The sequence below is a fragment of the Zonotrichia albicollis genome, chromosome 1 (assembly GCF_047830755.1).
Source record: "Zonotrichia albicollis isolate bZonAlb1 chromosome 1, bZonAlb1.hap1, whole genome shotgun sequence".
Classification (NCBI taxonomy): Eukaryota; Metazoa; Chordata; class Aves; order Passeriformes; family Passerellidae; genus Zonotrichia; species Zonotrichia albicollis.
Window position 1 is genome coordinate 130,727,530 of NC_133819.1, and position 27,293 is coordinate 130,754,822.

The following is a 27,293-nucleotide window of genomic DNA, read 5'->3' on the forward strand; positions in this document are numbered from 1 at the left end:
TCTGCCCTTGGGAGCTCACAACATGATGTCTGTTTGTACCCAGGGAGGTGTATAATGCTGTACTTTAAAGTGATGATCATTAGAAATAACTATTTGGGACATTGCAGCTGAGGAGAAAAGGATCCAAGTCATCTGTATCAGCACTGTAAAATATAAATGTGTCTGTTTCATATATCAACTGCTTAAAACAAAAGATGTTTAACTTCACAGGATTTAATATTGGTTTAGATTTTTTACTTCTGATAGTGCACAAGATGAACCATGCCTGGCTGAATTTTGAGAGCACAGTTCCCCTCTTGCAGATACATTGTACTTGGTTAAAAGAGAGCAGCTCAGAGAAACGAAGACCAGAGTTCCATTTGCAGAAATCTGTATACAAAATGTGACCAAAACTGCAGAAGCAGCTATCAGAGTCACATGTGACAGCTGAACAACCCTGCACACAATTAGGATAAAAGGGCAGTTCCCCCTGGGCAGCAACTGCATGATGGATGGCTGCAGCTCGCTGCACTGCAGCTGCACAAGAACCTTCAGTATCTTTTTTATGCACATTCATTTCATGTGAATGGAGGCCACGCTTCCTGTGTTGAAAAGAACATTAAAATATATTTCCATCGAAATTCCAAAAGCTATTAGATTTATTCTTGCATTTCGTGAGTGATATCTATGTGCTTCCCAGCTTTTTTCTTCTTTCCTTCTTTTGTCCCTTTTTCTGTAGGAGCTGAATAATTCATCATAGAAGGAAGCACATGGATTTTCATTTTTTATTTTAGTAAAACAATACTTCAAAGAAAGCAGTGTCAGAGGTTTGCTCATTGTGACTCGGATTTATGGAAAAGGCACTGCAAAATCTCTGGGATCTCATTTTAACTTGGATATATTTGTAGGTCTAGTCTCAGTCTTAAGTTTTCTCAATATAAGCTTGAAAAAAGTTATCCTCAAATTTAGGAAATTCTGCCACTACAAAGTCTGTATAATTTGACCAACAAACATCATAAGATTATTTATTTTCATTGTCTGGTCACAGTAGAAATGTTTAAAACATTTTATTGGCTTTTTTGTGAGGGAGGGGGCATGTGTTAAATTCATGCTGAATAACTTAGTAAATTTCATCAAAATCAGCTGAGAATTCTTCGGCTGAGAAAACTGCATGTTTGGAGACTTTCTTAGCAATAAAACTGCCAATGCAAGATTAAAAATCTTTATCTTTTTTATCTCGGTCACACTTACAAAGCAACCCGTGTTTGTAGGAGAAGATCAGAAGTTCCAAAATTCTCAGTTTAGAAGGTTGAAGTTCAGTACTTCATATGGGACCAACTCCAAAAGCAAAATGTATAATCTTCAGAGAGAAGGCTTTGGTCAGCACTGGTTGACTTCAAAGTTCTCTCCACTGCCCGCTGTGATATTTAGCTCTTAAATCGCTCGGACACTTGAGGTTTCCAATAACCCACTATGCACATATAAGCCACTTGGAAAGTGTAAACACAGCAGGTCCCTACCAAAATGTAAATCTTGTGCTTCTAACAGGGCTAGCTGGAGTGAAAAAGTCTGGGGGAGTGAGGAGCTGGGACACGCGGACACCGCAGGGACCTCTGCTGATCACACAGGCTGGGAAACACTGGCAGCAAAGCTTGCCAATTCAGATGAAGTAAATGGCAAATTGTCCAGAAAGACAGGGTGTTCATGGGTTAGTTTTGTTCATTCTGTGTCCCACAACAAAGATGAAGAATTTGGGTAGGAGATGCTATAGGTAGGAGGGTCTCAATCCAGCCTTTCCTTGGAGTTTTCCCTCCTGTTTGTCCATGCCACAGAATAGTCCTGTTTTTAATACATTCAGGAATTTGATCACACTCTTGGAGTCTTTGCTGAGTAGCTCTTCAAGACAAGGTGCCAGGCCCATGGAGAGGTCCGAAATAATGTCTCTGCAGCAGTAGAAAAGGTTCCTTGCACCTTTGCAGTCCATGAGCTGTGGGGTGTTAAGCACAATGCGCTCTTCTGGTAGGGAGAGGCTCCCACATCAGCTTCTCCAGGTTCTGCACAGTGTCTTGGCAAAGCTACACCTGACAGGGACCAGCTCAGAGCCTCCAGGGATAGCTCTGTTGGGGTTTGGGCTCTGCTGTTTCAGGTAAGTACAACACATACTTAGGTACTCATTGCATATCATAGGTACCATCTCTTTTCTTGAGATTTACCTTTTAAACCATATCATTTAAATACCTATTTTTTTCTCCTAAAGACTAGCAAATTCAGCTCACCTCCTACCTCTTTGGGCATTGCTGGCATTTGTCAGGGATCTGACACACTCAAGTGCATTGCTCTTCAAGGCACAAAGATTCAGCACTCCACTGGGAGCTATTATTTAGGGCTCAATTAATCTTTTGTCCATGTTTTGCCTTCAGCAGCTCAGCAAAGCTCCTCGCAGTGCACACTGTGCCGTGTGGTGGATTGTTGCAAGGACTGTGCTGGCCTTTGTCTAACATACCAGCTTGTCTCACACTCTCCTGGATTATCTTCTGACCCAGCAGCTCTCATCCAGCCATAGCTGTCCCAGGATTCCTCAGAGCCAGCAGTGCGTATGGTGTTTATATGGGCTCAGAGGGGAACCCTCTGTTGTGAGTTCATGGGGGTTGACAGGGCCCTTTTTGTCCTCCTTATGCTTTGCATGTGAATTTTGTATTGTTTCCAGACAAAGTGAGACTCAGTTGTGCGTGGTGTCAGGAGCCCAATACATTTTTCTCTTGGAATCACAATGTGAAAAATGGTTTATGCTCCTTTGAGAAGAAGCTGAGCTGATTTATCTGACACCAGGGATGTTACGTGGGCAGTGAATGGAGCCCCTTGTGCTTCCAGGGCACTGGAGGGTTTGGAGCAGGGCTGCAGGCTCCAGCCAAGGGCCAGCTGTGACCAACATTGATTTTTCTCACCCAACAAACTCTCCAGCTACATCAGATGGTTTTTTAACTAGAAAACTGAAGGCTTTTGTGATGGTTCAGCATTTGAGTGAGGGCTCTTACCCCCTTAAGGAACAACTGAAGCACATTTTGAAGCAAATACACTTCACCAAAGTGCCCACAAATACTGCAGTGAGGGAATAGGCTTTAGAAAATCTAAATTTGGATTGTTAAACTTTGGTTTGGTGTGGCTCTTACTTTGAGACTTACCAAGAAATGAAGGCAATGTAGGCAGTGTTAAAAAAAATGTCTTTCAGTAACATTTAAAGACTTCTGAATTTTTCCTTGTAAAAGTAGATCATTCATTTTCTTGCAGGCTGGGGTGAAAGCTGGGTTACCCTGAGCCATGGATGGCAGCTGGGCAAGTCTCCATGCCACTTGTCATCTGGCATCAGCAGTACCCCTCAGAGCATTCCTTCTCAGGTGAATGGAACTGGGGTTTGTGCTCACCTCTTGCATAAACAACAAATCAATTAAATACTCAGTCTTTGTGACTCTGGCAACTTCTTGAGATGTTTGTAAGCTCATGCATCTTTTCTGATCAATTTTGTGTGAGTTTTATGCAACAGAAAGCAGAAATATTTTGATCTATCAAGTTGAGTGCTCTTCCTCATGCAGCATCCAGTTGTGTCTAAGCCAATTAACCCTTTTTTAAAATGCTGTCATCCTTCTTACATAAATAAATACCCAAGACACAATGAGGGATGCAGGGGGCAAAAAAATGATGTGGATATTAATGTAGAAATTCTTAAGGGTGCCTTTGAGGTAGGAAACATGGAACTTCTGACTACCATTTCCTCTGTTCCCTTGCCTGGGACTTGTTTCCCCCTACTTATGGGAACACAGAGCCTAAGCTATAGACTGAAAGCAGCAGAATGGGCCAGAGAAGCCAAAAATCTACAAGAGAGAGTCTGGCTTGTAATGCCTGTGGGAAATCAGTATGGTGGGAATGTTAGTTCTTGCCCCCCCCCGAATTCTCTAATTGAAAATGGCTCCATTCTTCACATCCTTTGCTCTCAGTTTGCTTGATAGGCAAAAGAGCAGGTCCTGCTCCCCCAGAGGTTCTGGCACTCCCACCAAGCCAGCTTCTCCTGGGCTTTGCCTCCAGAAGGCAAATTCCCTCCAACCATTCCAGGAGAGAGCTGAGCAGGAGTGCTCAGAAAATGGGATTCCTGTCTGGGGTACCCAGGAGACAACACAAAGTGTTGGGAACCTTTGTCACAGGGGATTTCTAGTTTCCCTGAGGGCATGTACCCTATTCCACAACATACAGGAATAACTGAAAATACAAAATGTAATAACACAGCCACCATGTGTGTGAAAGGGAACTGTAGGCTCCCAATCTTGGGGGTGAAGGTTCCCCAACCTCTCTGTGGTTGTGCTTGGTACCACCAGAAACCACCAGGACATCAGACCAAATGATGCATCTTGTGTCCAAAATGTAGTCAAAAAAGAAGGCAAGAGCCACACAGAGGCTCCTGTAGGAGGAACACAGAGAGTAAGGACATTCTCGTGCTTGCAAGGGACCAACACCAAAAGCAGGTTCTCAGATGTGTTCTCACTTCAGGGAGGTGTGTTGGTAAAAGGTGGCTCTGCATGCCAAAGCTAAAGTTTGCTTCTCCTTTTGCACCTGCCATGAATGGCTTCCCCCCTTCTAAGAAAAGCCAGCTCCTTTGAGAGATCCCATAAGCACAAGGAGTATTTACATTTTCCAGGTGCCAGCCTTGCAGCTGGATATAAAGAGGGAAATCTTCCCTTGTCGTCGTGGGCTTCAAACCAACACCTTTGACTCTTATGGATCTGGTAAGAGATCCATGGGATCTCCACTGCCTCTGACTTACCAGACTGGTCTTCTAGCAGTGGCTTTCACCCACCCCAGGAGCCCCCTATGGAATGGACATCAGCCTGGTGGGATGAGATGTGCTCTGGGGGATGGAGGTGACCCCTTCTGCTTGGCTTCCCATGGATGGCAGCACTAGGGAATGTGGGGAAGGCTGCAGCCTAAAACAAGCACAAGTTAACACAGATATGCCTGTTCATCTCCCCATCCCAGCCAGCACCATCCCTGGTTATGGAACAAACCTGTTTTTGCCCAGAGGAACCATTTCCAACCATGGACTGTCTCTGTGTTAAATAGACACAGTGAGCCCTGTGCAATGCTCTGTGTGCCTGCTGTCACAGCTCTTCGGTTTCATGCTTAAATTAAGATAGCTGATGAATACTTAGACCCCTTTGATTTTTCTATTTCCCTGCTCTGTTTTCTCCTTTGTTCAAAGCTCTGTTAATTCTCTGTATCACCTGATCCCTTGAGCAACTTTTCATTTCATCTTGGGAAGGAAATTAATTTAGCAGTGTTTTTTAAATTCTTACCCTATGCCAAATAATGTGAACAATGTGTGTGCTACCAAAGCCATTTGTAATTAGTGCATTGTGCTGCTAAACAAAATCTTAGGGTTTTGATAACAGCAGGTAAGAAGGCTTTTGGCAGGTAGGAGGGCTTTTGTTGCTCATTTTTTTTTTTGTGCTTCACTGCTTTGGTCATATGCTTTTTATCTCTGCCATTGTCTGACTGGTTGATAGTTTCTGTTTCTAAAGAAGAAAATCACTCTGGATCCATGATAAACAAAGGCCTCAGATAAGTGAATTTCTGTGGGTAATTATTTCACATTAGCAGTAACAAAAATGAAATCCAAAAATCCTTACAGTCATTTAAATGATGTAGTGGCTGGGTGAGTGAATATCTGAGCCTCAAAGTGTGCCTCTGTTTTGCTAAGAAGTGCTTGAATTCTGTTTGATTATTTTAAATGTTCTGATTTATTCCTCATAAGCTCATAACAGTGTGCCAGTCATCTTAAAGACATTTACCAGTTAATTTTTGTGTTCTCTCTCTCTCTCTCAGTCAGGATTCTGGCATCAAGACACATTTGTGTGGGCAGTTTGAGTCTCCTCTGCAGCCAGCCATTATCCAGGAAATGCCCTGAGAAACCTTTCCTGATAAATCAAAAAACATTTATACTTCCAAAATGGCCTTTTCAGTTCCTAGAATAACTATTTTAGGTACATGCTCCATTAGCCCAGTTATGCTCATTAACTACACTAAGACTAATAAGCTTCAGCTAATAAGATGCAAAATTTGAGCCTCAGGATCATGTCTAGTATTGAAGAAAATATGAATATTTATCAGGAAGGATCTCTTTTAAAAAGAAAAAAAGCAAAAAAAAAAAAAAAAAAGGCAAAAAAGCAAATGCTAAAAAAAAAAGGCAGCTAATCATGTACCTGAGGTAAAATGGTGACCTAAATGGCCATGTTTTTGCCCTGAATCTTTTGCTTTGTGTTTCTTTTTAATTCCTAACAACAACAGACAAGGATGATGCTAAATGCAGGGCTGTACACAGTTTCCAAAGGGCCTTGTGGTATCACAGGACAGGCTCCTGCCCCTCTGCTTTACCTGCACCAGGGAGGGGCTTTGTTTGATGAAGAGCACAGCACTGCCAGCCCCTTCTGAGGCCAGTTGTGTATTGCTAAAAACACTTGTCTAGCTGCACAGGCAACCTGCATCTCATGCTGCCCTTTGAAGTAGCATGTGTTAAATTGGTTGTGAAAGGCTGAGCAGAGACAAGGCAGAGTTTTAGAAAGTTGAGGACCAGCTGGGCACATTTCCACTTTCTCCCCTTTGACATCTGGTAGGAGTTTTTTCCATTCCCTGCTCAGATATGCTGCCTGGTTAATAAACTCAGGTGCAGGGCAGCAGCTTGCCTGATGAGAATGAGTAATTATGTTTCACTTTCCCTGACTGGAATTTTGATTGCCACAGACATGATTAATAGGATTTTCTGACCATTGCTTAAAGAAAGCTTTAACTGCTAGGAAATAATTTAGTATGTGGGAACTGTAAGCAGGCTTTAAACCATCAGCAAAGAGGAGGGATAGTGAGAGACTGAGAGAGCAGTATTGTGAGAGGAGCTCTGACATTTTATAATTGTCTTGGAGAATAAGCTGATGGGAAAGAACGCAAACAGCCCAGCGACAAACTGGACACACCACACTGTATCAGGTGGAGCTGCAAGGCATGGATATTGTTCAGGGGACTGGGAAGTAATATCAGATCTGTGATATCTTGGAAAAGTAATACCATCCCTCCTTTTGGAGAGTTTGGGGAAGAGTTAACAAGAGCCAGATGTTCATTTATCAAATAACTTTATTACAGCAACCAAATACAGTTGAATAAACCATAGCTGAGTGTTGGTATACCAAGCATGAAGAAATTGCACTGTGTCCTCAGAAAGCATTTTTTAAAAATAAGCACTTTATCTTGCTCATGTTTGAAATATCTAGCACTCAGTTTTGAACTGGCAGAGTGGGAAGAAGCAGGACTCAAGAGCAGAAGTTCTGGGAACCATGGTTTCCATTTCCAGCTGTGCAGCTCTCCCATGCACGACATGCTGCATGTGGGGAAATCTGTCTTAACTCACACAGCTCCAGTGGCACTGGGGCTATCCAAGCCTGGGTTTTGGGGATGTAGGGCCTTGCAAACCTGATTTTGGTAACCAGGAAAGGGCTAACTTTGGCAGGAATTTCCCCTGCACTGGGGGTGCCCATGGAAACCCAGGAACCCTGAATCATTGGAGGTCTCCTGGAGGGAGCCAGCAGCACTGGAGCATGTGAGGAGCTCTGCCTGGCTGGGTGCTGGCTCAGACCTCCTGCCTGTGTCAGGACATGTGCCACACTCCCACCACCCTCCCTCCACTAAGTGTGCCTCAGTGCCTCTGCAGTTATGCTCACAACAGCCTCTCTCAAATGGTGTCGGCTCCTTATCTCTTGGCCAGGCAGATGAAGAGCTCTGGATCAGTGCAGTCAGTGCCATCCTTTCCTGTGCTTGGCAGGGGAAATTGCTCTTTATTGACACAGGGGAAAATCCAGGAGTTGCATTTCAGGAGCTTTAATTCCTTTATCTCCTCTTTCACTAAATATATGGATGATTCTTTGTCAGGAGACATGACTTTAGACAGGCTTCTTGCTATACTTCTTTATTTTGGGGATTCTGCATTCCTCCACTCAGACTATTTGTTCCTTTACTCTCTTCTAAAAGGGAGTCTTTCCACCAGCTTCAGTGAGACCTCAGATCATGTCCACCCCTTCCCACCCACCACATTCCACTCTTGCATTCAAGCCTGCTTTCCCCACAGTGGTCCTTTCTCCTCAACCTGCCCCTCCACCCCACACCTCTCTGACTCCCAGACTTTCAGCCTTCTCATCTCCTTTATGGTGCCCACATCCATCCATTTTCCTGGGTCCCTCTGCCCAGATGTCCCAGGATCCCCTTTCACCCCCTGCTGCAAATGGCTCATTGCCCCTGCTGCCCCTCCCTCTGTCTGGCCCTCATTGACCAGCCCTGACCTGGCTCCTCCTCAGCTGCAGCAGGACAGGTCCATCCTCCAGGAGCTTTCTGGTCAGGGAAAAGACATGGCAAAGAGACTCCAACTCCCATTTTCAGGGCTTGATTCCAAAGGGCTCAGCTGTTCCTGAAGTGCCTGGTTTTCTCTGTACTTGTGGAAATGCTCCCAGAGAGGTCACCAGCATCTTCACCAGGATGGGACAGGAAGCAGACAGGAGCAGGCACCCACACAGCTGGGACAGGCTCCCAGAAAAGCTTTAGCTGTTGAGACCTTGCAGCTTTTCCTAAGAATGTGCAAGTGGGGCTTTTCAGGCAGCCTGGATTTGGGGCTCTGCATAGGTGGGACACAGCCCAGAGTTTGTGGGGCTGGCAGCTCCAGATGGGTTACATCTCCAGCAGAAGGGCAGGAGGGTAGTAGTCTGATGGGAGAAAATATTTGAACGTTTAATGCTGGAAAACAGTTTTGTCTTTTACTTGTTTATATCAAAACAGCAAGAATAGCTTGGGTTTATTTTCCCCCCCAAAAACCCCAAATTCAGCCTGTAATATCTGGAAAGGCAATCTGTAGCCCAAATGGACAAGTGCTGGCATTCTTCTAAACATCTCACTGTGTCACCTCACAATGAGAATTCTGGGCACGGTTAACATCAAATGTACTCCAGCAATCTTTCAGAGGGATTTGGTGTCACCTCTCCAGCCTAATTGGGGGCCTTCAGGAGAAGTCTCAGGAATATGTCTAAATAGCTGGAAATATGCTGTGACACTCAGTTAATTCTTCAAAATGTACATAATTGTGCAATCATAATGAAGGCTGATAAAATGTACAATTACTTAGAAAAGAGAAATCTATTGTGAATATTCAAGCTGAGTCAGGCACATGAGATGATACAAGAGGGTTTCCTACTCAATAATAACATTCTTCTCCCAACTTCAGCAATCCAATATCAGTTATGGAGGCTTCATGATGCCTCCAAAGACATTTGACTGAATTTCCTGTGCCAGATAAAACATTGCTGATAAAATATTGAACTATGTGTGGGAGCATTTTAAAAATGTCTCTGTAAGACCAGAAACAAAATACTTCAGTAAACAAAAGTATTTTCTTTACCATTGGATAGGATGGAGGCAGCCAGCAGGGATATGTATGGGTGTGGCAGGGGCAGTGCATGTGACTGGGGGAACTGGAACTGTTCCAAAAAGGTTTAAAAATTCTGAAATTAAAACTTGGTTACATTTCTGTAGCCTGTATGACCTCCTCCTGCTGCAGCAGAGAGATGCTTGTCACTGTCCTGTCCCAGTTGGTGGCCTTGTCATCCTGATTAGAGGAGTTCTGGAAATGAAGAACTCCTTTGAAATGTAGCATGTATTCAGAAAGCAATCACAGATATCACCACTCCAAAGACACAGTGCAACACCCCTGTAGTACTTGGTTATTATGAAGAAATTGGCCACTATTTGGTATTAATATATGTCTTAAAGACCTTTTTGTGTGTCCTGTAAAATTACCAAAATGCCAAAGTGAGGGACAAATAGATTAAAATGTGGATGAACAATTCTATGCGATGGTCCGATGTACTAAAATACTCTCAGCTAAAATGCCTGTCAGTTTGAATTCTGCTGAATGACACTTTGTAATTAATTTTTGTCTATCATTCTTTGCCTCTTGTGCTATAATTTGATATTTTTTCTGGAACAATTATTGAAACCTCACGATAAATAGGAGTTGTAATATATTAGTATGAGAGAGCCTAGGAAAACACTCTGCAGCTTGTCTAGGTTTGAAGGATAACCCTTGTAATACAGGTTTTGAGGGGAGTTTTATGAATTTCTGCTGACTAGGTTAATTATTTTGTATCACATGCTGCTCCACTTTTCTGAGCAGCTTTGGTGGGAATACAGCAAACTGATCTTGGCCCTTCACATGTGGGACTGAAGTGTTTAAGGTGATGCTCTGAATGACTTGTGCTTGCTACACCAGGCATTCCAGGTTTTTCAGCTTAGTGAGTTGGGAGAAGAGCACACCACAGCTCTCCAGAGTGTGCCCATCAGTCGGTCACAGCTCTCCAGAGTGTGCCTATCAGTCTGTGCCTGGGTGGGCACAACCAGAGGGCTGTGCACTCTGTATGTCAGCACACAGATAAGCCATTGAAGCCACAACAAAAGAGGTTTGTGCTCCAAATGTACTCATGTTCTTTGGTTTTAGTGCATTTTATCTGGTTTCTTTGAAACTCAAATAGTCCCAGATCTACATGGAAGGTAGACAGACTTGTTCATCTTCCAGGGAACCATGTGAATGGTTGTGTATAGGAGAACAGCTGATACAGAGTGAAGCAATCATACTTTTTTTGGCAGGCTTGAAAGTAGGTGGTTCCTGCTACAAATACCAGATGTGTCACCAAGTGTTTCTGTGTAAAACCAGCCATCAGTCCTGAGGCCATATCACCACTTTCTCTTGGCAAACAGAGTTACATCTGTTAGGTCTGCCTGGCTTTATCCTGCAGTGTCTGAATTTGGAAGACAGAAGGTGAAGAAATCTCACCTGCAAAGAGGTTTCTGTCTTGCTCTGGACCTGTGTACGCTTCTAGCCATCCTCCCAAAACCTTTCCCTATGCCGCTCTCCAAATGGGCCTGCTGAGGTTCCTTTATTGACTCTCCTGTGCTCCCTTGCCTGCCCTTGGTGAGAAGAGCCATCCACACCAACCTGTGTGAAGCTTACATGTAAATGGAGAAATGCAATGTGCTGTCTTGCAGGTACTACTAGAGAACATGTAGGGTTAGAACCAACCCAGCCCCTAAGTCTCAGTAAGTCAGTTATTGGTAAATCAGAGTATGTTATTAAGGTTATTTGCATTAGCCAGTGAGAATATGGGATAGTGGTTGGAAAGTGACAAAAAATGCCTGCTTTCATTTGTGGTGCATGGGGACAGTTGCCTTGCAATCCCAAGAAATAATGCATGCAGTCTGTATCACATTTTGTGAATCAAAAATGTGGCCAGAGCCTAGACTAGAAAGAAATGCATCTCAATGGGAAGTGAAGAGAGTGCAGAAGATTTATTTTCTGCAGACTCAGCTCTTGTCACTGCCTCTGATTCTACTGTAGGTTTTTCCCTACATCAGGATCTTCTGAATTGGCTGTACCATTAGATTCAACTCCCATTCCCTTTTTTTTCTTATGGAGGTGGAACAGAGCCTTCATTTCCTTGGAAAAGGAACTTCCTGCTGATGATTACGTAACACCAACATTGGCTTCTCGAGCTTCTCTCTTCCCACTACTCACATGTCCACCCGTGGTATTTAGAGGAGTGTCCCTGGAAATTACAGAAATGGTTGTGTCCTTGCTCCTGACATGTGTCTGATGCAGACTGGCTTCCTTGGCATGGTGCGTTTGGCTACTCAGGGTATGGTGAGTCTGGCTGCTATCTGCCAGGAGCAGGCTGCTTTTGAAGGTGGCCTTTTCCCTCTGTGGTTGGTGGAGATACAGTGACTCCAGAAACCAGTGCTCAGTGATATCTCTTGTATGAATTTGACCCCAGGAAGTTTTTTCCACAGCTGATTTCTACAAAGCTGCATTTCTGTTTCAAATATACTTGCTCTAATAGTAGTAGTATCTCTACTCTTGCCATCAACACAAGTTCAGGATGCCTAAACCACAGTTTTTGGTCTTCCCATTAAACTGCATTTTCCTCAGATATTGGGCATACATCTTCATCCTTGTGCTTTCAGTCTGGGCAGCATCCTCAGGTTGAATGTCTCTAAAGGTCCTCATGTGCAGACAATACCCAAATCTTGCAGATTATTTCAGTGCAATGTTCCTCATTTCTGTCTGACTATTCTCCACCCTAATAGTCTCATCCAGATTTTCATATGTCTCAATTGTTGCAAGGTTTTTGCCCTACCAATGTATCCATCCAGATCCTGCTAAGAAGATTGCTTTCCTAGCTTGCTGTTTTGAACATGCCAGCTCTCTCTATCCAGCCTACCATCAGCTTCCCTCCTCTCCTACAGTGCTATTCCATTCCTTTCCCTGGCATCATCTCTCACATGCTGTCAAAACATCCGTGCCTGCCCCAGCAGGATTGCCTCCCACCCTTTCTCCCACCACCACTCACTGGTTCCGTTTTGTTATGAGCACTTACGTGTTGTTTGTGCTGGAATAAGCTCCTCACAGTCATCCAAAATGCTTCTTTCTCAGCCCTGAATACTTTCTGAGCAATCTGTTTTGTTCTGACACCTGTAACCAGCTTAGGAGAGGAAAGTGGTTGGGATATGGACAGAAGAGAGCATTGCCTGTTGTATTGACCAACACTTTTGGGCTGCTTACCTGAATTTATCTTTTTTTCTACATTTAAGGGCAGATGTTAGAGCACATGTGATGCCTAATGGCTAAGGTCCACATGAAGTGGCTTTTTGTGCCAATAGATCACTTAAAACAATGCTTAATTCCCCTAGGCACTGTGCTAATACCAATGAGGACAGCAGATAGCTCTCCAAACACACCCTTCCCTGACACATTTTGTGAGCTGCCCATTGCTTCCCTGCAGCCCTCAGCCACAGGCTGGCCTTTCCCCTGCTTTGTAAGGCAGCATCCTTTGGCTCAGAAAGGCTTCACTTGGGGTTTTGGCTGCTCAGCAGTGCAGATGTACTGGCTCAGCACAGATGCAGAAGGCAGTGTGAAGGAGAGGTGTGCATGTCATGCTGCAAGGCAGCTGCCCTTCTCCTCCTCTGCTGGCACCAGCACAACGTGTCCTGCTCCTGTGTCACCCACTGGGGCAGTGGGAGTGCAGCCCCCAAACAGGACAGCCCCTTCCAGCTCCCTTGCTCATCCATGGCTTCATCCTGGCATAAAGGGGGGATATAGCAGTGCTAGGAATTGTTAAAGGTACACATACAACCACTGAGGTCAGAAAAGACCTCTAAGGTCATCAAGTTCAGCCATTAACCTCACACCACTGTGTCACCACTAAACCATATCCCTACAAGCCACATCCGTGAGCCTTTTGAACACTTGCAGGGATGATGATCTCACAGTTTGGAATTGGTTAGAAGGCCTTTGTGTTTTATGAAACAAAGACTAAAATACTTTGGCTGTGTAAATAAAAAAAATCATTACTAGATTTTAAAAAAATCTCCTTTCCTTTTCAAAATTCATCCTTCTATTAACAAACTTAATGTTTGTTAATACTAATAGTATTAATTAAAAATGGCTTAGTGTTAAATTCTTAAATAAAGTGCCTCTAAGAACATTACTCTAAACCTTCATTGAAAAAAACATTTTTAAATACTTCTGTTGTTGGTGTCTGCATAGTTTGCAGTATATTATCACATCTGGATCATCTCCTGGCCATCACAAGCCCACTCAAAGCACCAGCCAATGTCACTCTGTACTAGTGTTCTGCAGGTACATGGGAACCCCTGCACAGAGCTATGCAGAGCAGCCCACTCTGTGTCTCACAGTAACTGTTCTAAGCCACCTCTTTCCCCATGGTTTAAGCAGTCCCTATTTTCAGCCCTGCTAGGGAAGGTGACACCCTTGGGACAAAGCAGCATGCCTGACTCCTCTGAGTCATCATGGTCGTGGCTCCCATGGCTGAGTGGTGTCTGAAGCCACAGCTCTGCCAACATGAGACTTCAGAGCTGGCCTGAGCACCCAGCTCAGACATTGGGTCCTCCTGGTGTGTCCTGGGGTGACATTAATGTGCTTGTATATCCCCATTCATCTGTTCTGTGCCTTTAAGACCGGCTCTGAAGAGTGGAAGTTTTGTTTGGGTTTCTCTTATCAGAGACACAGAGACAAGCGGTACATAGGGCTGTTTTTTCTCTTCCAGCTTCAGCTTGCTGCTTTTGCTTGCTCTCTTTTTCTGCTCTTGCTTCTGCTCTGCTTATTAGCTGGTTCTAGCTAAACAGTCCACATTGCTTCCTGGACTTCTCCTCTCCTGTTTCTGTGACCATCTCGAACCTCCTCCGGACTGGGACCCGGGAACACCGAAGGTTCGGCTGCAGCAGCTGGCCCAGCGCTGGAGGGACTGAGAACAGAACACCCCCGAAAGAGACTTTCTGATTTTGCCATCTTTCTCAAAGCGGTGTCATCGGGTATTGTTCATTTTGTGTGCTGGGGGTTGCTGTGTCTGTCAAAGAAACAGGTTCTTTCCACCTCTCTCCGAGGAATTTTTTCCCGAACCGGTTGGGGGGAGGGGCCGTGTGGGTTTTGCTTTCTGGAGGAGCCCTCCTTTGCAGATTCTTTAACAAATTTGCCCTAAACCAGGACATGGTGTCCTGCAGTGCTCTTTAATGCTGTGTGAGAAAGATGAAATCAATTAGCAAGGGGCACACTAATCACATAAACGGCTTCATTATCTTGCTTAGACCCACCCACAAGCATAACTGGAGTGCCTGGCAGTGCAGTGGGGCAGGTCCAGATCAGTTGGCAGGGAAAGGGTGTAAGGGCTGACCTTCACACTAGGAGTGTCCCAAGCCTTCTGCTCCTTGAATGAGTTTGTATCAGATGTTTGTAGAGTCAGAGGTAATTGTGTTGGGGGCATCTCTGGGAGGACAGACTGAGCTGATCTGGCTTGTCAGTTTGAAAATGGGGTGACAGGGGAGTGTACGGTGCCTCATGAGCCTCTGGTGAAGAACTCCTGCTTTGGTAATGTTTAAACAACAAAGAACATCAAATATCTGATCATTCAGACACTAAATGATCAGATATTTGATACTGAATTTGGGATTGCTATGGGATCTCATGCCTTGAATTTTCCCTCCTGTTTCCATCCTGCAGGCTGGACCGATGACTTAAGTGGGGATTTCTTTTACCCTCTAAAAAACACAAGTGAAGTCTTTTTTTTAGGGAATATTTCTGAAGACAGTGAAGCTTGATAAAACAAGAGAGGATATATGGCCTGTGTTGGAATATCAGTATATTTTTGATATGCCTACAGAGAAATTTTTGTTCTCTTAGAGCAGAGGAGTCTCCATTGCAGTGCTGGCCTACCTGCATTCTGCTACTTCAAGAAATCAGACACACAGTAGGTTTTGATGGGTTTGTCTTGTAATGGAGACTTGTTTCTGGAATGAATCTCTCTTCCAGTTTAAAGGTAGTAGAAGCTGGTCCTGAGTTTTTGGGCCTCCCTTAGCAGTAACAGATGCATGAACTTTGAATATATTGCTATATAAATTACAGCCTCATATTGGTACTTCTTGGCAATTGATACACAAAGGAGAGAGGACACAGCCTAATACCAATCGAAAAATTGCTTTATATAGCTTAACTTTCTCTTTTTGAGCACATTTTATTTTTAACATTATGTTGGTTATTTTCAAATATAGGCTGTGGTGAAATGCAGCCAGGGGAGAGAGAAATGAGCACACACATTTGGCTTTCCTGCCCCTGTTCCATGCTGATGCTGTTGGGAATGAGGCACCTGTCCTGCTGCTCCTCTGGTTTCTGTCCCACACGCTCCTCTCCTTCCCAAAAACGAGGAGCAGATCTTGGAGCTGCATTTTACACCTGCCCTGTGCTGGGCCCATTGCTCCCATTGCACACACATTTGAAGGAGGTTGCAAAGCAGTGTGAGTGCTGGGGGGCTAGGAGAAGGAATGTGTGGCACAGGGGTGATATTTTGGCACAAAAACCAGTGAATCATGCAGTGAGAAGTACTGTTCCTCCCACCCAGACACTGGTGGGTCCCACCCTGCTTCCCACAGGGTTTGGCTGGGTGCTGGTGTGACCCCGAATGACTCCACAGGCAGCAGCAGCCTTGGGCTTTGACTTCAATGATACCAACCTTTGCTCTTCCTTGGGACAGACCAGCCATTTGTGCATTCTCCTTCTTTCTCCTGCCTTCCCACCCCAGCATCTTGTCTCATCCCCTGGCCAGCAGCTGCAGGCATTTTCATGCACGAACACCTTTCATTCCCACACACCTTCAGCCCCATCAGTGGCACGGGGGCACAGAGGGAGGGAGCACATTATCCCTCTCCAGGGCAGGACCTGCCTCTCAGCAAGGTGGAGGCAAGGCTTACAGGAGTCCAGGAGGAAGTGCAATGCAGTAATGAGGGAGGGAAACCCTTGTGTGGGTTTCTTCAGCACAGGACACAGCTTCAGTTAGAGCATCAGAGCACATATCCTCTACTTTGCTTGTCCATAAGCTGGTGCTGGGCATTTTCTTGGGAAATGAGCTTTCAGCCTTTCCATCCAGCTGGCATTTTAACACCAGGGATGGATTGAAGTTCTGCCTGGGGAGATGTCAGACTTCTGCCTGTGTCCCTGCTTCAGGTGAGCAGACCTACTGCATTGGGTGGGCAGCACAAGCCTGATGGGCGGAATGCTGGGCTTCAATACTTGCTCTGGTACAGGTACCACAGGGACCTGAAACTGAGTTTCCTTCAGCCTCATAACAGTTTGGCCATGCAATATCATAGCCTCCTCCTCTTGCTCATTTTTGTCTCTCCATGATGGGAGTGCTGTGCAGGCTCGTAAACCAGCTCAGCAGAGCAGCAGCACCCTGCAGACTGTGGTCCCTAGTCTGGCTCAGAGGTGGAAGGCAGCACTGCCCTGGGGCACCCTGAGCTGTGGATGCTGGGCCTGTCAGACGTGTGTGGGAGGCCTGGGAGAACCAAAATTTGCTGGGAGAATCAGAAGGGGAGGACTCCTCTTATTATGAGCCGTGTCAAGCAATGACAGCTGCACCTCAGACGTCCACCCACAGCACTTCCCCCTCCTCTGGGCCAGCTGCTCGGTTTGGCTCCGTGGGGAAATGCTCAGCCAGAGCCTCATCATCCATACCTGACTCCTCGGTGTAAAATTAAACCACCCTGCTGTAAGAGCAAGGAGGAAGGCACAACTGGTGCTCAGCTTGGGAGTGATGGGGAAAAAGGGCTCCTCATGACCAGAACTGAAAGGTTCAAGGGCAGTTGGTGGAGCAGTGGCTTTTCTGGACATCCATCACAGCAAAGTCATTGCTGAGCTCTGTCTCTTCCCTCTTCTTTTTGTTTTTCTGCCTCTCCTACACTTAAATTTATGTTCAGCCTTACACTTACCTCTAGGAATCCCTCAGCATTTGGGATGACATCCAGGATAGCTCTTTTTGTTTGCAAATTGATTTAGTCACCTCTCAAGTTCTTAGCACAGGGGCTGTGTATTAGCTGGCAATGCTACATGGGTTCTGCTGGGGAGTTGGAGATAGATGAGAAGTTGGGAGTATTTTATGAGCTCTCCTTACAGAAAGCCTGGGGGACCATCATGGCTATAAACTCTAGTGAGAGTTCCCCAGTGGCCCACTAGCAAAGATATTTTTTAAAAAACAATTCATAATTAAGCTTTCCTTGAGCTCCCCTTGTAATGGTGCTGGTGCTTCTAATGCTATAGGCAGGGAATTAATATTTCTTAAAAACTCAGTTCTGCATGACATCCTGCTCATCTCCTGGAAATCTCTGGGGTGTAGGATATGGCAATCCAGGGGCATGAGATAACACAGTCATTTACAACCATGACTGGCAGATGGAAGGAGCCTGATCCTAACCTGATCCCACACAGCGTCCCAGAATGTGGACGCATGAGCTGCACCTTGCTGCTGAGCTCCATGAAGAAAGACATGGGGGCAGCAGAAGTCCCTTCCTCCATTCTCCTGTCCCTTGTACTAAACCTGCTCAGCAGCCTATTTAAATACTAATCATTAGCACTGAGCCCCTCATTTGCCATGGCATGTGCCATGCTCTGGAGGATCACAGATCTCACCCATGAACAGGGTGAGTTTCTCCTGCTGCAAAAGTCAATGTGTGGTTTGTAACTAGTCTCCTTTCAGTGACTCTGCTGCTCTCCTGGCTCCTGGAGCAAATGGTGTTTTCATCCCTGAGAAGGGCTTAGCAACCCCACCTGGGCTAATGAGTGAACTTTTATAATCTATTAGGTATTTTGGGGATTTTACAGTATTTTATTTGTGTGAGGTAAATCTGTGCAAAAAGGAAGAGATTCACCTTCCAAGTTCAGGTTGCCCTGGTTGGTTTTGTTTGCAGGTAGGAGGTGCCATTGGTTCAGCTCCTTGGAGCAGGAAGGAGGAACCTGCTGAGCACCAGTCTCAGGTTTAGCTTCTGCTGAGGGGTAAGCAGGGAAAAGCTGTCCCTTCGACAGCCCTCTCCTTAAACCTCCCTCCAAGGTGAAACTCCTGTGGAGAGAAAGGCTTACTTAGCTCCTGGTGAGTTACAGCAAAGGCTTAAGAGACTTTAAAATGATCCCTGCCGCTGTCTGGTTGACTCATCTGAACAGGAGGTAGATTTTCCTAATTGCTATTAACAGTTTGTCACTTGGCATGGGAAGTCTAACTGTGGGTTCAAATCTGTGTGTACAGTCTGGATCTTGACCTGACTGCTTAGAGCTCTGTAATTTTAATAATTTTTTAAACGTCATTATTGGGTTATTTTATTCTATGCTTTGCTATGCTATTCTAGGTGTTATGGCTGGTTGTGATTTTACAACCTGGGCAGCACTGTCAGCCCTGGATGGAGGGCAAGATAGGCATCCTGCCTAACATAGTGCAGGTGCCTGACACCTCTGCTGGAGAGTTTCAAGGCAGCAGAGGCTTATTTTCCTCATAATGCAAGGCCAGAGAAAATAGCTTTATTTTAACAGTATGAATGCCCAGTTGCAGGAGCTTTTCAGTGCAAGATGTGTGATCAAGGTGAAGGTGAAGGTGGTGGTAGGTGGATGCCAGCCTGCTGGTGGCTGCTGCTAAGGAGAGGTGACCCCTGCACATGCTGAGGATTCCCATCAGCTGGAGAGCACCTGGTCTGCCTCACCCCAATCTTAGCTTGACCTGGTTCAAATAAATCCTCTGCCAGGGATTGTCTTCACTGCCGACTTTAAATAGCAACATCTTCATTAACTTAAGCTTTCTCTTGAGCTTTGTGGCTGCTCTCTCTCTGAGCCTTTTCTACCCCTATCTCCAACTGACAGACCAATCCTTATTATGCCTGGTGCTAAAGGCTCCAGGCTTAGGGGGATAGCTTAAAGCTGATGTGTGGTCCATGAGCAGCAGAAATTTGCCCTAGGAAAATATCTCCAACAGTCCTCACAGAGGAGCAGGCTCCCTTTCCCTTTCCCTTTCCCTTTCCCTTTCCCTTTCCCTTTCCCTTTCCCTTTCCCTTTCCCTTTCCCTTTCCCTTCCCCTTCCCTCCCCATTCCCTGTGGGAGGCTCCACTGCCTGAGACAGAAAGATGCAATCAGGGCTTTCCATGTGGAGCCATGGATCACCCTGACCATCTCCACCTGACCTCTGAGGAAGATCACAAAACCACCCACCCACCAAGAGAAGCCTGGATGGCTACCAGTGAATGAGGAGGATGAACCCTACAGCTCCCTATAAACTCTGACAGGGAAGCCAGATTTCAGCACAGTGACAATTCATATCCCCTCAGAGATCTGAGCTGTAGTGTTTGTATCTGTGCTAAACTGCCAAATAACCTCTCAAATACTGACTGGGGTGTACAGACCCACCTGCTGAGATGGGTAAGTGCTGTAGAAATGGAATAATTTCAATCCCTCTTTGCCAGAGTGAAGCAACCCAACAAAAAGCCCATTCATCTCTTTGATAAAACCTTTTCTACTTTTTGTAATCAATATGGCTCAGATCTCTTTTATGTAACACAAGGCTCTAATTCAGCTGAGTAAAAAGTGTAATGTAATTTTGAGAATCTATAAAAGCTCTAACTGTGATGTATTCAAAAACATCTATTCTGACTAAGTAGGAAGCAGAAAAATTGCTTATAGGACCATTAGGGATGGAGTTTACTATTCCAGAGCAAACCCCGGTAATTATATCTCCCACACACTGGCAAACTCAGTGCCTTCCAACCGTGTGGACACACGCTCCTTAACCCTTTACTCTGCTGAAATAGCCACTCAAGGCATGATCTGATTCTTTCCGTTCTTCTCCAAATGCATTCACACCCAGCACTGCTCAGTAAGCTAACTTGACCTGGTACAAAATATACAAAGATATTTGGTAGTATTGAAAAGCGCAGTTTCAAGAATGGAGAGCATTTCACTCCTAAAAGATAGCAAATCAGTCAGGAGAAAATGGAACTGGCTCTGGGCAATCTTGTTTTCTCAGGGTAAGTTACTTTAAAATAAGGAGAGAGAGGTGTTTATAGACTCCCTGCCATCACCACTGGCTCCATGACAGGCTCTTGGTCCTCTGAAACACCAGGCAACAATTCAGTCTCTTTCCAAGGACTCTTGAGAAAAGTTAAAGGGCAGGGAATACTGCAGTTGTGGGCAACCCTCTGGAGCTGGCTGCAGCTGGATCTGCTTCTCCCACCCATTTCTTTCCACATGCTGAATGCAAGACAGCAGCAGCACCCTGTGAATATGCAAACCCTGGAGAAAACCAACCCAGCTTAGGGGATTCCCAGACATTGCTACAACCACTGGGTTTTGCAAACAAAAAGAGATTCAGGTCCCCAGCTGAATCCAAGCTGCAGTTTGTCTTGCACTCAGCCATGAGCTGCTCTCAGGCAGGAGGTGCCACCACCAGCCCTGCAGGGACGGGCCACAGAAAAGGCTGGAGCATTTCCCTACACACCTTCCAGCAGACTTCATGGTTTATTTGTCATTCCTTTACAGTTGTTCACACATCCCAGGATGTCTGCTGACACAGACAGGCTGCCAAACAGCTGCTATGTCCCCAAACAGCAGCTCAGTGCTTGGGCTGGACCTTCCTGCAGCTCCATCGGCCACAGCATCCCGGCCAGCGGGGAGTGACAACTCCCTGAACAGCTCCTGGTGAGAGCTTTGCTAAGTGGGTATAATTAATGGCTGGAGAATGACATTTAAATGTGTGTTTGATACTTTCCCCTAGAATTAGGACAGAATTATACTACTTTGCATGTTGATTAATTCTTTTAGCTTGCAACTGACTTCAGGTTTGAATAAGCAGTGTAGTTCATGCTTTCTGCTACCAAAACTCTAAAAGCAGGATGTTTTTCAGCTATTATTTTGGTTTTCACTTTTAATTTCCATGGTGCATTTGTCATCATTCAAGAACATACAATGCACTGCCAGCTCTATCATTAAAGTGCCAGCTCAATAGAATAGTGTCAGAACAATGATGACATCCTGCTTGCATGAATTTCAGCTTTTCTGATAAAACTAAAAAATTCTGAGCCTTATGGGTATTTTTTTCTGACCCTGCATGTTGCTCTCTGCCCTACAGACCATCTTGTTTAGCCCATGAAATTCCATTTATGGATTCCCCCACCATGGGGATGCTCAGCCCTGAGCCTGCTGCTGGTACGTTTGGTGCTCACAGTTTTAAGGCTGTTTATGCAAAACAGAAACTTGCAGCAACCATAATAAAAACATCACAAGGCTACAGTGAAGGACTTCAAGGTGGAGCTCATGCTCTCTGCAGGCTCCCATGGTATGCTCTGGAGTACCTGCACCTGTCAGTCAAGCCGGGTAGAGACAAAAGCACAGACAAATTAACTAGGGACAAGGAAGACCCACTTTCTGCCCACTGACTCAAGGTTCTTGTCTAGAAAAGGCCTCTTTCACTTGTCCCAAATTCCGGTTCATGAAATGCTTCTTTCTGCCCCATGACACACACACTGTTCTTCATTAGGTTACCCACCAGCAAATCCCAAAAAGAGGAAATATTTTCTTCATTTTGAAAGTGTAATTAAACGGCCTTGATGTAAAGCCACATTTCCATATGGCTTTTTTGTGCTTTTATCCAGGCATGCCACTAAGCCTTTACCTGTCAGGGAAGAACAAGGGAAGCCTGTGTATTTTTCTTCTGGGTGCTTCCCAGTAAACAACAATGGGCACTCAGGTGTGGAACTCTGCCTGTTCAGACTGTTATTTGTGACTATTACAGAATGATCCTGTTTTGGGATGTCATAGTTGGTATTTCAGTTCCAGTTAAAATGCCACTGCTCTGGAGGCCCATACAGTCCCTCGGCCCCTCTGTGCTGCTGTCAGGAGCACCTTGTCAGTGTCATTAGGGAGATGAGATATCTCCTGGTTTTCCCATGTGTCACAGACAGAGATGCTCCAACTGTAGGCTCCCACAACTGGTGAGAGTCACAAACTTCCCTGTTTGCCCAGACAGGTATATCAAAGGTAGAATCATAGAGTGGTTTGGATTGAAAGGGAGAAACCATCTAGTTCCAACCCCCTTCCATGGGCAGGAACATCTTCCACTAGACTTGGCTGGTCAAAGATCCATCCAAAGAGCTTTGAACAGTTTCAGGAATGGAGTATGCACAGCTTCTCTGCGCAACCTGTTCCAGCACCTCACCACTCTCACAGTGAAGAATGTTGTACTAACATCCCATGTAAACCTACCCTTTTTCAGTTTAAGCCCATTAGCCCAATGGCAGTACTTGGGATGATGAAAATCTTAGCAATACTTTCCTTGTTTACAAGGAAAGGCAGAGTTAGGCCATCAGTAAAACAAAGCTTCCCTGCTGGAAAGCTTTTCCTAGAGATCAGCAATAGAGGGCTGCAAGGCATCAGTCCTTATACAATTTGGAGAGCACAGTTCCCACACTCCATTCCCCACTGTCAAGCCTGGAGGACACTGGACAACCCAGAAAATCTTTGGCTTTGAAGAAAAACTTGCAAACAGCAAGGAAGAAGACCTAGCTGTTTTGCAAACCAAACCCCCCTGTAATCTGGCCAGGGAGAAATAAGTGAGACACTGGCCAGCAGCAGTTTCAGAGCAGGAAACCAGGGAGTGGGAGAGCAGAGGCACACGTGATCCTGCAGATCCAATGTGGGCTGTGGGAGAGGTGGAGAGGGATGAGCATGACAAAAAGTTGGCGTGGTCTGGGGATGATGAATCAGTAAAAAAAGGTGCTGCTTTGGGGTGTTGAACAGAAACAGAAAAGTGAAGGACAATGTTAAAACAGGAGCCATGCAAAACTGTCTCCTCAAAAAGTGCTGTGAACACAGAGCATGCCCTGACAAAACAGAATGGATCTCTTCTGCTTGGGAAGTGTCAGCAGACTTGCTGTGGCTCTGCTGTTTTTCTGGTTAAATGCTCAGTGTGGACATCAAGTTCACACCAGTGCTGCCACGGTGGTAAAAGTCAAACTCCTCTTGCTGGGCTGCAAATCACCTGGCAGAGCCAAACCCCAAACTGTGCCTACTGCCCCTGCAGATTTTTGGATGTAGTGAGCAAGGAAGAAGCTCAAGAAGTTTTATCCAGAAGCTCACACTGACATTTTTATCCCATTACAGTCACACACACACTCAAAGAGCCCAAACACGAGGCCAAAGGGCACCACAAGAATTCAAACACTTTCAGTCCCTTCTGCAACTGCCTACTCTTGTTACATCTCACTGTTATTCCTCACTGAGTATTCAACCCATAAATTCAGACACAAAAGTTGTTTCTTCCCTCTCCTCCTTGATTAAGCTGCGTGGCCAGATTAAGCCTGAGTCTGAATAAGGTAATTTCCATGGGTGGGTGTCAGCCTTTACTAAGGAGCAATGGGAAGCTGCTGGGCTGTGTTCAGCCTATTTGCTGAGCTCTGAATTTACAGAATTGTTTATCAGATTTCTCAATATTTACACTCTGTTCCCATCTCAGTAAACAGATGACATATGATATGATATTACTGTTCAAAAACCCCAAGGAAATGAAAAGCAGAAACTCTTTGCAGCAGAAACCCACAAATGAAAAAGATGTTGAAATTAGCTTCCTTCCAGTGCCTTTTTCTTTGTCCATTATTTATAGATAATGTGCAGTTCATATGTATGTAGAGCATGAGCACTGCTAGGAGATAGGCATTGCTTGCTGGGCTCAGATTCTCAGTATTTTTAACTCACACAGTGACAACTTCCAGATGCCTCAGGAGAAAGATTTCTGTAAGGAATAATAGTATTGAGGCTGGCCCCTAAATCAAATTCTTCTTTACTGAAAAACTTGGTATGTGACAGAGGATGAGGAACTCTGCATTTTTGAATCTCAGTTGATTGGAGAATGAGAAAATATCCCTTTATTTAAGTGTTTATATCAGTGCCTGGCCCTATCTGAATCCTGCATGGTTCTGGCTCCACGATCCCTGGGCATTGAATTACCCAGGTGAGTGTCTTTTGATGAATGCGTTTGAGATTTTTCTTTTTTTACTAGAGTATGGTACTGGCCATACTTTTCACCTTGCTTCATATCGTTTTTGCAGTATTTCTGTTTGTCTCTGTTGGCAGGCAGTGACCAACAGCACTTGGGGATGCCATTGCACATGAGCTGCGCATTGGCCTGCCCACCTTCTGAACAGGAAAGGCCTTTGGTAGCATCCCCAGACAAAACCTCCCCCTTCAGGGTATTTTGGCTGCATTTTAAAAGCAAGGAGGACAGGTCATGAAATATGGGAGGATTTCCAAATCTGTGCTGCATCCTGGTTTTAACTGTGGTCCCTGCAATGCTGCTGAGTCTGAGTGGCAGCCCAAGCCTTGTCCCAGGATGGAAATGCTGCCAGTGCCCCAGGAGGGTCTGTGAGCCACACAGGATAATGCTGGTGAGCACAGCTCCAGAAGAGCAAGGCACTGAGAAAGCAAACAAGTCCCTGGCTGGGATAGGACCATGGCATATGGCTTTTGCCTCAGAAGGAGAAGATCCCTCTTACTTTATTGAAGGAATGCTGTTGTTACTTCTGTATAGCACTTTCCTGTTTTTAATTAAATTGAATAATTTTACATAATAAATCAAGAAGTGCACCTGCAGTAAGCAGTGTAGATTTGGCAAAATGTTGATTTTAATTATGCTAAGTATATCCAACCGTGTTAATGCCAATAACTCCATCTGGCTGGAGCAGCAAGCATGGTTAACATTTATTTCCAGGTATACAAAGCTTTGGTTTGTGTAGACTGAAAAGAGATGAGCCATTGAAGGGAATTTGATTGCAATGTTTTATTTAACAAACTAATCTTAAGCTTCAAGAACATAATAATAGCAAATAACATTATATGAATTTCAACTACATCAGAGTTATAGGGGGGCACTCCCTGCATACAAATTACCTTAATATGGCACCAATTTTGGCAATGATTTCAAGTCAGTAATCTATACCTCAAATAGTTAAACAAATGAGGGGATTTTAAAGACTTTTATTGAATATTAATGTGATATTTTGTTATAATACAGACTAGCTACTAAGGTGTGACAATTTTCTTTTGTGTTTCTTGGTTCATATTAATTCAGTTTTTGTCAAGAGCAGAAGTTTTCTTCTTTTCTAGTGCAGAGAGGAAGGCAAACCACCCAAAGACAAGCATATTTTCAGAGGTTGCAAAGCTGTCAGTACAAACTCATTCATTTTGCATTTAGACTTTGAAGAATGTGTACAGCAAAGACGGCCCTATCTGAAAAGGCTGTGTGCTACTTTTTAAGGGAAAAAGGCAATGTACAACCTCATTAACTTGAGTTACTGTTGTTAAATAGCCAGGAGATATGGAAAGAAGCAGCAAGTTGGCAGGCCCTTGTGGTTCATGTGCCAAATGAGTATGGAATTGAAGTGGTTGCCATGAAAAGGAAACTTCTTGCATAGTGATTTACAGTGCAAGTGCCTCAGCATAAACCAGAAATACTTTAGGGGTTAGGAAATAATGAGATTTAATATGTATTTTTGTGATGATTAAATAAATTCTTCCTTTTTAATAGCATCTCCTGTAAAAGCTGCTTTTTAAAGAGGTCAGTCCATTAGATACTCAGCAAATACAAGACGTGAAGAGCTCAGCTTCCTAAAAGCTACTGCAGCTGTAGTCCCTAGTCCTGATGTCTGTGGCTAATCTCACAAGTATTCACACAGACTATGCCTGAGATGTAAGATTTACAATGGAAACTATAATGGAAAACAGTCTCTTCTTCAGCCTCAGGTTTGCCCAAAAAACACAAATAGTTACAGTGCTTCATTCTCAACTGATTTTGTGAAAAAAAGAAAACCCAGACACTCCTGCTCTTCAGATTCAGCTGATTTCACCACAAAGTTTCTGCTCTTTCATTAGAGAACCCCAATGTACAAGAAGAAAGAGCTGAATTGCTTATCATATTAGGGACATAGCTGCAAGCAGAGAAATCCCCTCTGGTGACCAGGCTCTCCTGGGCAAGGAAGGCATTGCTCAGACATGTTCAGGACAGGACTGCTTTGTTCCAAAGAACTCAGCAGACCTGGGAAATGTAAAATACAAGGTGACTGCTAAGAAAGGGTAAACAAAGGGATGTGTACATTGTGTTGCCAGTGCTGGGCTGGGCTCAGCTTCACTGCTGAAATTATATCCCTAACAGATGTCACCATGGAGGGAAATGGTGGAAAAATAATTAGTGCTAATGGCAGCTCAGTAAATTAAACTTGCAGACTCAATTACTTGGTATTCCTATCTTTGTAGGTGCTGTGAGGATCCCTAGGATGGCAGATAAATGGGTCTGGATCATACAATCACCAGCTGATATTTGAGTTGAAATGCAAAAATGAGGACACCAGTCCCACCATTGTAGCAAATGTGGCATCCTTCAGGCACAAGTTTTGGATGCTAGCTTGTAGGTCAGTGTGGTCAGTGGACCCTGGCTGGACCAGGTGCCAACCAAAGCTGCTCAGTTACTCCCTCAGTCCTGCCAGCAAACCTGCCTCAACGTGGGCTCCAATCTCCATGGCTCCACAGGTCTGACAGACACCTGCTCCAGCACGGCCTTCCCATGGGTCACAATCTCCTGCAAGCATCCACCTGCTCCAGCATGGGGTTCTCCAGGGGTGCAGATGGATCTCTGCTCCATTGTGGGCATCCACAGGCTGCAGGGCACAGCTGTCTCCCACGGGCTGCACCAAGGCTGCAGGGGAATCTCTGCTCCAGCGCCTGGAGCACCTCCTGTCCCTCCTTCTCCACTGACCTTGGTGCCTGCAGAGTGTTTTGCTCGCATATTGTCACTCCTTTCTTCTGGCTACTGTTGCAGCACCAC